This window comes from Anguilla anguilla, chromosome 7, assembly GCF_013347855.1.
Source record: "Anguilla anguilla isolate fAngAng1 chromosome 7, fAngAng1.pri, whole genome shotgun sequence".
NCBI classification, from domain to species: Eukaryota; Metazoa; Chordata; class Actinopteri; order Anguilliformes; family Anguillidae; genus Anguilla; species Anguilla anguilla.
Genome location: NC_049207.1, coordinates 24,834,766 through 24,847,768, shown reverse-complemented (window position 1 = coordinate 24,847,768; position 13,003 = coordinate 24,834,766). Strand labels below are relative to the sequence as shown.

The following is a 13,003-nucleotide window of genomic DNA, read 5'->3' as shown; positions in this document are numbered from 1 at the left end:
ACAGCCAGCGTCAAAACAGAAGAAAATGAAGAGAAGACATGATAAGGATGAAGAAAACCAGTTAGCTTGCAGGGAGGTAATATAATTTCTTATGTAGTTGCTATTAACACATGCTATGAAGAACTTAGTGAATACCTGATGACTGAAAAAATGGGATAGTAACAGTGCGTTGAAAATGTTAGAAAGGACTGAAGTCTCTTGCCCCTCTGGGGCAAATGTAACCCACCATAGTTACATTTCTGGCTCCTTGATTAATGAGAAGGATAATAAACTGCATCAGAAGTTGTGACTCATCCTGGTCTACACAGTGTCTGCACAGTGTCACCACACCTCCTGTACACACTATTTTTAAACAGATTTCAGCCCCTGTGAGAAGCAGTAAAAGCACGCTGCTCTATACTTACACTCTTGAGGCAGCAGGGGAAGTGGAAAGCCGAGAAGGGGCTGAACGATGTGATCTGCCAGTAGAAATGCCTGCAGTCCCCTGTTCCTAGGCTAACTGTGCGGGGTAAAACCCGGAACAGCTCAAATTACTTAAGTCCATGTTCCAGATTTGGGAGGCTACCAGGTTTTACTCAGTGCAGTTATCCAGCTAACTCAGTAATCCTGTTTCGTGAAACAGGGCCCGGGTCTGATTTTTTGGTTTTGTTTCAGTTTTAACTGCTATGTTCACTGAACTTGCTGTGATCTGTGCGCCAGCGTTTCCCTGATTGCGTGCAAAGCTCAGTTGGCGTGTGCTGAGGCGGACGGCCTTGATTCGTCTGCATGAATGTAAACTTTACTGTTCCCCACGTTTCATCTGGCAGTCATTCAACTCTAACACAAGCGCTAAGGTTACACGAGCCTGACAAAATGGCGCTGGACTAGGACGGAGTGTAGCACAGTTGGTAAGGAACAGGGCTTGTAACCGAAAGGTCGTAGGTTCGATTCCCGGGTAGGACACTGCCGTTGTACCCTTGAGCAAGGTACTTAACCGAAATTGCTTCAGTATATATCCAGCTGTATAAATGGATACAATGTAAAATGCTATGTAAAAGTTGTGTAAGTCGCTCTGGATAAGAGCGTCTGCTAAATGCCTGTAATGTAATGTAATGTAATGGACCGAGAGTGGTACTACTACAGATGGTGTCACGCACACACACTCATACGAACAGGCATGCACGTGCACGTACATTACGTTACATTACTTTACAGGCATTTGGCAGACGCCCTTATCCAGAGCGACGTACAACAAATTGTATAACCATAACCAGGAACACGTGTGAAAAACCCTAGAGGGAAGTACAGTACCAAGTGCAGGGAACGACCTCATAGTCTAACATACTCAAACATACAGACACAGTCACATGTGCATACACACATGCTCGTGCACACTTTCATTACACAAGCACAAACACATAAGCACACATAATTTGACTCACCACATTATTGATTTACACCCGGCAACTCAAACAGTTTACTGTTGGATATCAAATATCTATGGGTTTAATCGGATAGCTGGTACTCTGCTTCGAAGGCTTCTAAAGATAAGAGACACGTGCATGCACAGAGAATCAATATATTTACATATCATACCTCAGACCGAACTAGGATTTCCAAGCTCAAGAGCAAGTGTCAGATATATCATCGGTAGGAAACTTTATGCCAACAGCAGAAAAGCAAAGATAAACAAAGTCGTAATAACCTTTCATTTTCGGTGCCGTCTTATCATCACTATAAGAAGTGATATGCTGGTCCATTCTCATTGTTTTTGCCATTTATTTTTGAGTATACATGCAGAAGACCAAATGGATTCAGTGGCACGAAAATATATTTTGTAATAATAATAAAAATGGAGCTTAATTTTTTCCTCATTACATTCACCAAGGGCAGCTGAGATGATGAGTCAAGCAAGAGACAGTAATGCGCTGTGATGAACTAACTTTCTTCCATAAAATGAAAGGGCAAATGCAGAATGTTGAAAGCAATCATTATTTATCTTTAAAAGAAAGAGCTTGAGTTTCACTATGGTAAGAACTACAGACAAAAAATGAGGTTAAATTATTTCAGTATTGATGTTCTCTAATATCTAATGAATTGAAATACTTCTGATATGTGAGGCTCTCAGGTTTCAAATGAATTGAAATGCATCTCCCTTATTGTTTATTGATGAAAAATGAGAATATTTCCCAGTATTTGAAAATTGCGGCTGTACCTTTAAAAGTCTAGGAATTTTTACTGGCTGCACTGGAGATAATTGCAGTTGCATAACATCATATATTATCACACAATAAAGTTCATCGAATCATACTTTAATGGCCTGCGCCAGGTTAGGACTGTGCTGTGCTTTAATGATGCAATATGGAGCCTACTGAATGAAAGATTAGGGCATGAAGGCAGAGTCTTGCAAATTCCCCAATGGGGATTTGAACCCGCAACCCCTTCATTACATGACAAGTGTACCCAGTTCAGCCCTACAAACACATGGCTCTCCTGTGGCTTGAGCCATACAGGATTAGATAGGACAGACCTTTTGTGATGCACAGCGCTAAAGAATGTCACAACTCAAACTGGTCCACACCCTGTGCGCATCTCTGTGCCACGTGTCCATTCAGGGGGTGGGGCTATTTGCTGAGAGAATGGTGGAGCCCTGCGACAAAGGTCAAAGGTTATTCTGCACTCAACTTCTCTGCAAGCGGACTTGCCGTGTAAGGCTGAAATGGCCTTCGCAAAGTACACCCGTACAGGAGAATCTGAAGAGTTCTGTGATACAAGACCTGCCAGATCTAATCCATTGCCAAAGTGCTTCATTCATGAAATACGTGGAGAGAATTGGACACCTGATTCAGTTCATCGGTGCCAAGTTGAGTACAGGTGTGTGGGTGGAAAGAGAATGAGTGGGTAGAAGGAACACACTGTAAAAGTAGAAGCATGACACGGTTGAAGATCAAGAGATCATCAGACACTGGTGATTACATAAATATGGCAATAAATATTTATGGATTAGGGCTGCTGAGGTCACTAATTCTGTCAAGGCACTGTTGTAGTGCATGGACGGGCCCCCACGGTCTGGTATCAAATATGGACCGTGTCAATGTCAAAGCTAGAGGTGAGTGTGATGCTGGAGCCAACCGAGTGGAGGCCTGCAAGTTTTCTGGCCAATGGGACGTGTGGGTTTTGCTCGGTCGGGATGATCGGGACTCCTAGCGCACCAGTGACACCCACTGGTCGACCAGGTGGCTGCAAGTCCACCTGTTAACCTGCGCACAAAACCTCTTCCCCCAAGCCATGTTTGTACAAGGGCAGCTAGCAAACTGCAGCACCATACCACCTGTACCAAGTCAGAGCCACACAGAAAGCTCAGGTCATCTTATTGGACTCCCAGCACCCTTCACACAGTGAGTTTAATTTGCTCACTGAGGTTTTACCCCCCTAGAGGTGACACTAACAAATATATGAGGTCTTTTATTCCATCAGCTATTGGCTTTTTAAACAAAATGGGACTGTGACTATCTGTGGATGTGATACGGTGCCTCCACCCCTCGACCCCCCCATTTTTCTTTCTTTCTTGCTGCTTCTTCTGATGGTGCTGGTGACAAGTGACAACGACAACAATGACGTTGGTGCTAACTGTGTACTTGTGTTTATGTGTGTACGTATGTTTTTATTGTATGTATATATTGTATGGATTCCATTTTTACTTATTATTGACTGCTGTTTGCAAGCCAAATTGCCACTCGGGGACATTAAAGCTTTACTTTACTCTACTCTCTATAAGAAGCAGCCCTGCCACGTTTCAGAGGCGACCACATGGTTCAGATGAGCACTTATCTGTGCTCTCCAAAATTTATAACAGCAGAGCTGATAGATATGGCATTCCACCTTGGGGATATAAAGCAGGAAAAAGCAAAATATTTTCAAATAATATTTATAAATCTATAAATATGTATGTTTTCAGCCTGAACTTTTTGTCTGGTTCAGACGTTTTAGCCTGAGACAGCTGTGAGATGTCTCATCGAGAGTGACAGAGGGGAAGAGTACTTCCTACCTTATAACATTAAAGTAACCTCCAAGGCTGTTTCAAGACATAACTGTCGATAAGAAAACACGCATTCATCGCCCTTGGTAAAAGGCAAACAAACAACAAAGCTTTGCATAAAAAGGCATTCCTCTGAGAAAGGAATCCATTTGGAGGGCAGGAGATGGACGCGAGAGCAGTCACTTCAGACTCCAGAATTTAAAAACCCCTTTTCACATTTTCCTTTCTTGAAAGTGAAATAAAGCTGCATCATGAAAAAAAAAGCCTTAAATATGCCCCTGAAGGTATTTCTGAAGCTTTCTCCATGGCATCAATAAAAGCGCGCTTTTTTCTGCAACGGTTGAAAGCACAAAATGAACCTCTTGTCGTCACAAGTCGGCGAAACCATAACGGAATAATCAAACCGCTCGAAAGAAATAGAACAACAAAGAACGTATCCAGAATTAGAGCATCCGAACACCTGCTGTTCCAAGGCACGAGCGACAGCACACGATGTTCTTCAGAACCTGCGTTTTCAACAGGGGGTTTGCAAAGGGACTGTAAGGGGTTCCCAATCACAGCATCCACCCTCCCAGCCCGCGACTGAAACATCCCCTCCGCCGGTCCGTGATCGCTTTCTCCCCTCCTGGCCTGCGTGCATAATTCCCCCCCCCCCCCCCCCCCTCCCCTCCCCAGGCCACAACTGCAATCTCAACTTGTGATGGGAGTCTGGGACTCCCAGAATGCTTTGCGCTTGGTTAAGTTCTCTGCTTTAGTATCATCCCCTTGTGCTGGTACACCTGAGCGTAGGGCTCTAGATGCAGTTGGGAGTGCGTGCTCTCTGCCAGACACTGCTGTCAGGGTTGTCTAGGATACGGTGAGAATCCTTACACTTCCAAAGTGGGTCGCACAGCGAAGGTCAGGAGCACAGTAGGTCAAAACCTCTTTCAGAGTCAGAGCCTCAACTAATCAGCATTCTTGAGCGCTATGTTCACTGCTGTAACAAACAGCTTTCATCTAACATCTAACAACTTTCATAACTCTTTTAATTTTTGCTTTTTACTCATCATTAATTTTCATTACAAATTAAATCATTTACAAAAGCAATTAAATGGTGCAGAATGTAAATGTGTTGTAAGAACCCATTTACATAACCCATGTCTGGTTAAATTTCCTTCACATCCTGACAATGAATAAATCAATGAATTGAACGGTAAGGTGCGGTGAAATTTGGAGTGGCTGATTTCAGGGCCTGGGGCAGTCAGAGACCAGATCTTTTTTCTAGACATTTTAATTTATTGATATCTTTCTAGATGTGAAAGAAATTGGAAAAAAAATATGAGCAAACATGTTCTTACACAAACTTACATACGGCAAGTTAAAAATATTGTTAAAGGATACATTTGGTTCAAACAGTGCCTCAAACTGAGATTCAAGGCTGTGATCACCTAGTAATAATTGCTAATTGACCACTATGCTACACTGCCACACTGTACTCAGTACCACCAGACAACACTTACTGTAACCCTTTGAATAGCAGGCTTTTGGAAGGTTTTTTTTTTTCCTTCAAAATTGTAAATTAGTGTTCTAGAACCCCAGCATTAAAACATTCAGTTAATAACATTCTAATCACATATGTATGATCTTAGACCTTAAAAGGTTAACCAGCACAGGCAGGAGGGTTACTGTTTGAATCTAAAGATGCACTTTTACCTCTTAGCATTTCCATGACCCACTTCAAAGGCAGCAGGTGTTCCATTCCCTAACTATGGGTTTGCGTAGCGCTTCCAGGCGACTGGCCGAGGGGCAGACAGGGCAATACTCACAGACAAAAGGTGCGAGCACACTCCAGCCGGCAGAGTTTTGTGACGCACGCTGGGCAATCGCACTCCGGCTCCTCGGCCACTTCTCTTTGAAAGGAGTCGCTGGGGGAACCGGCAGAGAATGCCTGCACCTGTCTGCGTGGGAGCTGCGCGGGAGCTCTGCGCTGGAGCGGGTGCTAGAGTAGGCGATCTCTGCGCAAGGTAAGAAGGCTGTGCTGAGCTGCGCTCTACTCACACAAAGTCTATCGTGTGCTGGAGATGGACCTGGGACCTCAGCTAGAGACTGCTCTAATGGCAAATGATTTACAAAGCAACGCACGCGCACATACACATACCTATGCACACACATACTCCTAAGCACACATATGCACTCTAACACACACACACCTAAACGCACGCACACTCGCACAAGCGCACACCTACACACACAACCACACACTCACAGCTACAAACACCATGTCTGCGTGCACAGACATTTGAATGAACATAAAAAGCAAACACAAATAAACGCCCTTGGACTGCTCAGAAAAGGTTTGCGCATTTTTGTCTATATGTGTGGGCACACAAACACCCCAACACAAATAAATATATACATTAAATTGCCATGAGACAAACATTTCTAAATTATTCCAAAATCACAGAGAAGAGGTGACACTTTTTTTGTGATTTTTTTTTGTGATTTTCATGATTATTGATTAATCCCGAATAGGACAGCTGTGCAACATAATGCATATTTTAAAGCAGCAGCCACAGCGACACACTAGTTAAGATATCTCACAAGAGCTCAAGAGAAATAGTATTATTTGAGTTGTATAAAATGTCTCCTGTTGAAGCTACAGCTCCTGGCTACTGAAGAGAACGCAGGTTGGCCCTTGTTCCCCTGACTGCAGGGTTCCGTGATGCCACTTACAGAGGGTGAGATATGTGTGCTGCTCTAGGCTCGTCTCCATAGAGACAACAGTGCAATGTCATAGTCTTTCTTTGCACATATTAGTACACATTTGCAAAACCCACTGTAGAGAACGTCTTTACGTCTATCTTGTTTTAAAACGTGACCACAACTCAGATGTGAACAAACATGACAATAAGAAAGACCTGTGGCTCCATAAGGAAACTATAATTAATATATATAATTAAGCATCTTGGAAAAAAGGAATCAATTTGGTTTAAAAGAACCAGCAGCATTTGGGTATGTCCAGAACATAAATGTGCATCATTTTCCATCCAGCTATCTTCTACACCTCCAAACAATGATAAATCAGAGCAGTTTAAAAAGGCAGATTTGATCCTATATCCATAAATATTGAAAAAGATGGAATCACATGACAGGTGTCAATTATCGCTTTGATGCATTATAAAATCAGAGAGGGAGGTTCTCTCCCATGAGTGCTAATGAAACCAGCAAGGTTAAAAAATACAAAATAAATTTTAAAAAACTGCCGGATTAATAACAAGATACAGAACAGTTCTGATACATCAAAAACGTGCTTGGCTGTGGGACGGCTCTCGGCAAAGCAAAACTGACAACAGGGGGTTGAGCCCAAAATGCGAAAGATCCGTTTTTTTAGAATATGATCCTTCCAGTGTGCTGACCGGTGTGAAATAAAGAGGAAGAGATTCAAACAACTAACAGCTCCAAGTGAAATATCTTAGGGTCCTGTGAAAACATTCCAGGGGGAAGTGGATATTTTTCCCGCTGATCAGCTTTCATCCCACATTCAGACCGAGCCCCTTATCTAGAGCGAAATGCCCGCTCTCTCACGAAACAGAGGGTCACAAGCAGGGAACCGAGACGGCACAGAACAGCCTTCAGCGCACTTACATTCATATTCAAGAGTAATTGTATTATCCTGACTGGCTACAAAGTGCTAGGAGAGCAGTACCAGTGGCTGTGGAAATCTTCATTCATTCATACATTCATTCATTCATTAATAAATAAGTAAATTACCAAACAACCTCATTTGATTGTGAATTTTATTGTATTTTTAAAAAATACCACTCCTTCCTTAAATAGCAATATTTCATTAATTTTGAGTTCATTTTTAATTTAATTTCACTTTAATCACCTTCATCTTCTGCATCGTCATCTGCTATTTCTGAACATGATTACAGTAACGTGAACTTCATTTTAGATGGTACAAGTAAATTGAAAACAACCACTGTATGACTATTTTAATTTCATAATTAAGTATTAGTGCAGAGATTAGTTTTCAGTAATCAGCACCCGCAATCCATAGCAGAAATGCCATTTGGATTTAAGATCTGCTGGTGGAGTTCCTGTCTGTCCCCAGATGCAACTGTTATAAGCAGAAAATGCAAGAAACGCCCAAACGTTTCTGCACCTTTCAAAGTTATTCATGCCACAAACACCGCTACTCTGGCTTGCCTGCACCAGTAATAGGACGAAAGCAGGCCGTGAATATGCCAAGTGAACTCGATGCAATCTCATATAAAGGGGTGTTTACAGAGAGACACAAATCAGGCAGCACACCACACAGATCTGTTGATCATTTGTACGGATAATAAACCACAAAAACATGATGGCAAAAGCACATTTTTAAAGAGAAGATCCTGTTGTTATTCTCCGCAGCTTTCTTCTGGGGTATTTTTTTTCCAACAGCAGCCAGCAGCCTACACACCGTGCAAGAACCCTGGATATCAAATTTCAGCGGTGAACATTAAAGCACATGTAAGCGCATGCAAACAAACACACACACACACACACACACACACACACAATCAGTACCTTTAGCATGTGAAACAGCACTGGAGTCAGCTGAGCAACGCTGCTGAAATCATACGTGTACACATTCCATAGGTCTCTGGTGGCTTTTTGATTTAATAAAGCGGCCTGCAGAGAAATCCCTGCCCCCCACCCCCCTGCTCAGCACTCAGCACAGAGCAGGCAGTATGCTACACCACACTTTCCTGCATCTGCCTGTGTGTGCGCGCGTGTGTGTACGCTTTGTGTGTGTGTGTGTGTATGTGTGCGTGTGTGCGTGTATGTATATGCTTTGGGTGTGTGTGTGTGTACACTTTGTGTGTGCGCTTTGTGTGTGTGTGTGTGTGTGTGTGTACGCTTTGTGTGTGTGTGTATGTGTGCGTGTGTACGCTTTGTGTGTGTGTGGATATGTGTGTGTGTGTGAGTATGTGTACACTTTGTGTGCATGTGCGTGTGTGCAAAAGATGTCTGTTCAGGTAGAAACATTGCTCTCCATGACATTTTTGGGAGCATTTAAAACAGTTTGAGGCATCTCGTTTCTTTGCTCCAGCATCTGTGAAATAATATTTTGGATATGGGTACCCTACCTTTTCTTTTGATCCAGCACAAACAGAAACTGCAGCAAGCCAATCTGCAGGTGTGATACTGTGACAGCGGAACAGTTTTACAGCTTTTTATAGCCTTTTTCTCTGTACTCCCGACCATACCGCTAACTTTCCATATGCTTCTGTTCTATTAACTTCACTGAGATAAGCTACTGCAGATTTTGTTACAGTCTCCATGACAACAGGCAGAATCTTTCCTGCTGTGGGATGAAGGGTGCATATTGTGCTCCATGTGCTCAGATGTGTGTGTGTGTGTGTGTATGTGTGTGTGTGGAAGAATTGTATGAAGCCTTCAAAAGCGCTGTGCAACACCCTCATAAGTACAACATGAGCATTCATAAACAAGCCAATCCCATCTCACCATGTGCACACAGTAAGTGGTACCGCTGCATTATGGTAATGCCGTATCGAGAGATACATGCTGACACCACAACCTGTGCGCAGAATACATTGGTCGACACAAGTCCTCACCAAGGTCTACCTAGCACTCAATGCAGTCATAGAAACGGACAACTCCAGGCTCTCTGGGGAAGGCCTGTCAACACAGCTCAGAGATATTTCCTGCCACCAGGAAGTGGCCATGGAGCAGTTTCTGAATGAAGGCATAATCACAAAATCCACAGGGGCTGAACTAAGCCCTCCCACCTACCAGCGGGAAGGAAGAATCACATGGGCCTGACTCTGGCAGGGCAGCCAGGAAAACACACAGAGACTCCTTATTTCCAACAGGCTGCATGCAGGCACCAATCACTGGACTCAAAAACACTGCCGCATCTGTTTTACTCAGACTACAGTGCCTAGACTAGCTACTGAACTAGCCTGACTGTGCCAAAAAAACTGAGGATACAGTAATGACAGCACAGCCGGTTGGCTAATAAGAATGTGTTGAATCTTTTGAATCTTTGGGGGGGGGGGGGGGGGGGGGGGGGGCGGCAGAGATGGCGATAACTCTCGCAAATAATAAATATGACATAGCAAGAGTTATGATGCAGGCAATGAAAAAGCCCAATCCATGAACTGACAAATTAAAAGTACCATTTCCAGACCATTTACCATTTAGTTACAGCTAGTGTGCTTGGTCTGTGCAGCCTAAATTAATAATATGAATAATTGCTGCATAGCACATAAAGTACAGTACATGCAGAGTCTCGTGCCAAGGGACCTCCGGCTATGAGGAGGGAGGTAAAGAGCTAGCGGGTAATCAGTCTACTCTGTTGGAAATTACAATGCAGGCTGTTAAAAACCCACAATGCCCAATCTAATAAGCAGAGGCAGTCAAGCCAAATTGCTGTTAATTAAGACAAGCCTGTTGGCTTGTCTGGGGCCGGCCAGCAGAAGATGGGCACCACCTCCACAGCTGGGTCCCTCCTGAGATTTATTCCCATTGGAGAGTTTTTCTGCCCACCGGGAGAAGCTATGATTATTTTTTTATAGTTTTTTTTTTTCTTTTCACCACAATTGCTTGCATTTTGAGAAGTTAGGGCCTGCCTTTCGGCCAATTTTCCTTTCCATTTCTTCTGTAAATTGCTATACAAATTAAAATAGAATTGAATTGAACCTGTTGGTCTGTAGTTACCTTTGTAACTCAACACCAGGAACATTGCAAGACAACAGAGGTCACCAGCCAGCTCCCCCCTCCCATTTACTTGCAATCACTGGCTGAGTATGCTCAGTGATCTATTAACTAGCCTGTGAGAGATCCAAATCATTTAGATATAATTTTTTTTAGCAGATGCTATTACCTAGAAGGACGTACAACATGGCACACACAGTAAGGTTTAACAAACAACACAAAAAATACTCAGATCCATGCAACATGGTGGACAGCCCGTGCTTCAGAATGGGAGACGTGCTGGATCAGCCGAATGTTCTATCCTTGGAAGTCCTCAAACTCAGCTAGTTCACACAGTGCCCAAACAAGGAAGGAACACAGACCGAGGGTGGAATTCCAACAGAAACTGCCCTCTTTGTGAGAACCTTAGAATACTGCTTTCACAGCCTGTTCGCCATCTCTGTTCAAAATAGGTGGATACACAGACCAAATGGCAAATTGCAGTCAAAGCCTGCTTTTTAGAAAAACACCCTAAGAGTAACAGTAAGGCCTCACTACTCCAAGAGTTAATCTCCCTTCTTCAGTATTGGAAACAAAATATATAATATCTCAACATCAACAACCTTCTGTTGTACAATCAAATAAATATTGCTTTATTCCCGTTTAATTTTGACCCATTTTGTATAGAATGAAGTCTGATTTAGTAAAGGAGAAAGGATTACATAACAGTTCAAACTGCAAGGGACACACATCTATTACTACACCAAAGTAAATACTACTCCAAATAAATAAATGTATTTATAAAACAAAGGCAATATAACTCACCACACAACAGGAGTCCCCAGTCTCTCTCTCTCTCTCTCTCTCTCTCTCTCTCTCTCAAATTCAAATTCAAATTCAAAATGCTTTATTGGTATGAAATACATTTGTACTTATTGCCAAAGCGTACACACACAAACAGTACACTCTCTCTCTCTCTCTCTTCTACCTCTCGGTGAGTACCTCACTGCCTCGTGGATCACAAAGAAGTCGGCAACATTCAGTCATTCAAGTAACAACATCACCACTATCACATGGCAAAACTGTTGGATAACTCAATTTGAGGGAAAACTGGATTAACTGCTTTACCAGCACGAAGTGACATCACTCTCAGCATTAGGCAAAGCACTCCCAAAGTAAGGCAAATCATTAAAATGAGACCCTACCCTGGAAACACACACATGTGCAAAAGTGCTTGGCTTTGTTGTACCTTTAGTATTGAGCCATTTGGTCAAACAGACTTCCACTGGTGTTCCAGGTTGTCACACCACATCTACATGCAGCCTGTTTTGTCCTAATGCTAAGCCTTATTTGATAAGCACAAATAAGCCACACTGGACCTACATTTTCTCACCAAATCATGTAACCTAAATTACAGATTTATTGTGGTGAAATAGATCTATATGACAAGTTGCATGAAGTATACTGTAGGCCTGTTAGGCTAACCTGGCAGCTTTAAGTTTTTTTCTAATTATTACACAAAGTTCATAAAGGTACAAATATATTCAAAAGCATTTCACCCCTTTTTGACAGCACTGTATCTGTTTTTCTTTCTTTATACAGGCTACACATACCAAAATTCCTGTTGCATATAATATTGCCTAAAAGAAAAAACAACACGGTTCACCTTAATCAGCGTGCAACAGTTAACACATTGGGAAGTCAGGTGAGAATCTATTGCCATGACAACAGTTTCCAAACCACAGGTGTCATGCATAACAAATATCCTGTGAATATCATTAATTCAATCAGTTTATAGACATGTTGATCAAGACACTCAATTGGTGGAGAGGAATGATTCAAATACTAAAGTGGTGTCAGGCTGCACCCATTTTAAATTAAATGTTCATTACATTTTTTGCTCCTCACATGTAGATGTGTAACCTGTTTAATTATCTTCTTTAATGTATACAGACGGGTGACAAATTAAAGTACAAACCAACATAAAGTGTCTTAAGGTATTGGGACACCACGAGTCAAAAGATACAGCTTCAATGTGCCTTGCCATAGATTCTACAAATCTTTGGAACTCTACGAAAGGGCTGGACCACCATTCTTCCAAAAGATGATGATGATGATGGTGAAGAGTGCTGTCTAACACATTGGTCCAAAGTCCACTATAGGTGTTCAATTGGGTTGAGTTCTGGTGACTGCAAAGGCCATAGCATGTGATTCACATCATTTTCATAGTCATCAAACCATTCAGTGACCCCCAGTGCCCTGTGGATGGGGGTATGGTCATCCTGCAAAAAAACACTCCCATCA

General features: G+C 42.5%; 1 protein-coding gene across 3 annotated transcripts in view; it reads right to left on the bottom strand.

The window, feature by feature from the left end:
* Positions 1 to 8,688, bottom strand: part of slc2a9l2 (solute carrier family 2 member 9, like 2) — a 137,847-nt gene extending 129,159 nt beyond the window's left edge. The window contains exon 1 of one of the 3 annotated variants that reach the window (XM_035425052.1): positions 8,567 to 8,688. The gene's annotated coding sequence lies outside the window, so the exon portion shown is untranslated. Of the gene's footprint in view, positions 1 to 404; positions 695 to 5,823; positions 6,056 to 8,566 lie in introns of those variants that run through there. The other 2 variants (XM_035425050.1, XM_035425051.1) reach the window with 2 other exon arrangements.
* Positions 8,689 to 13,003: the final 4,315 nt, after the last annotated feature.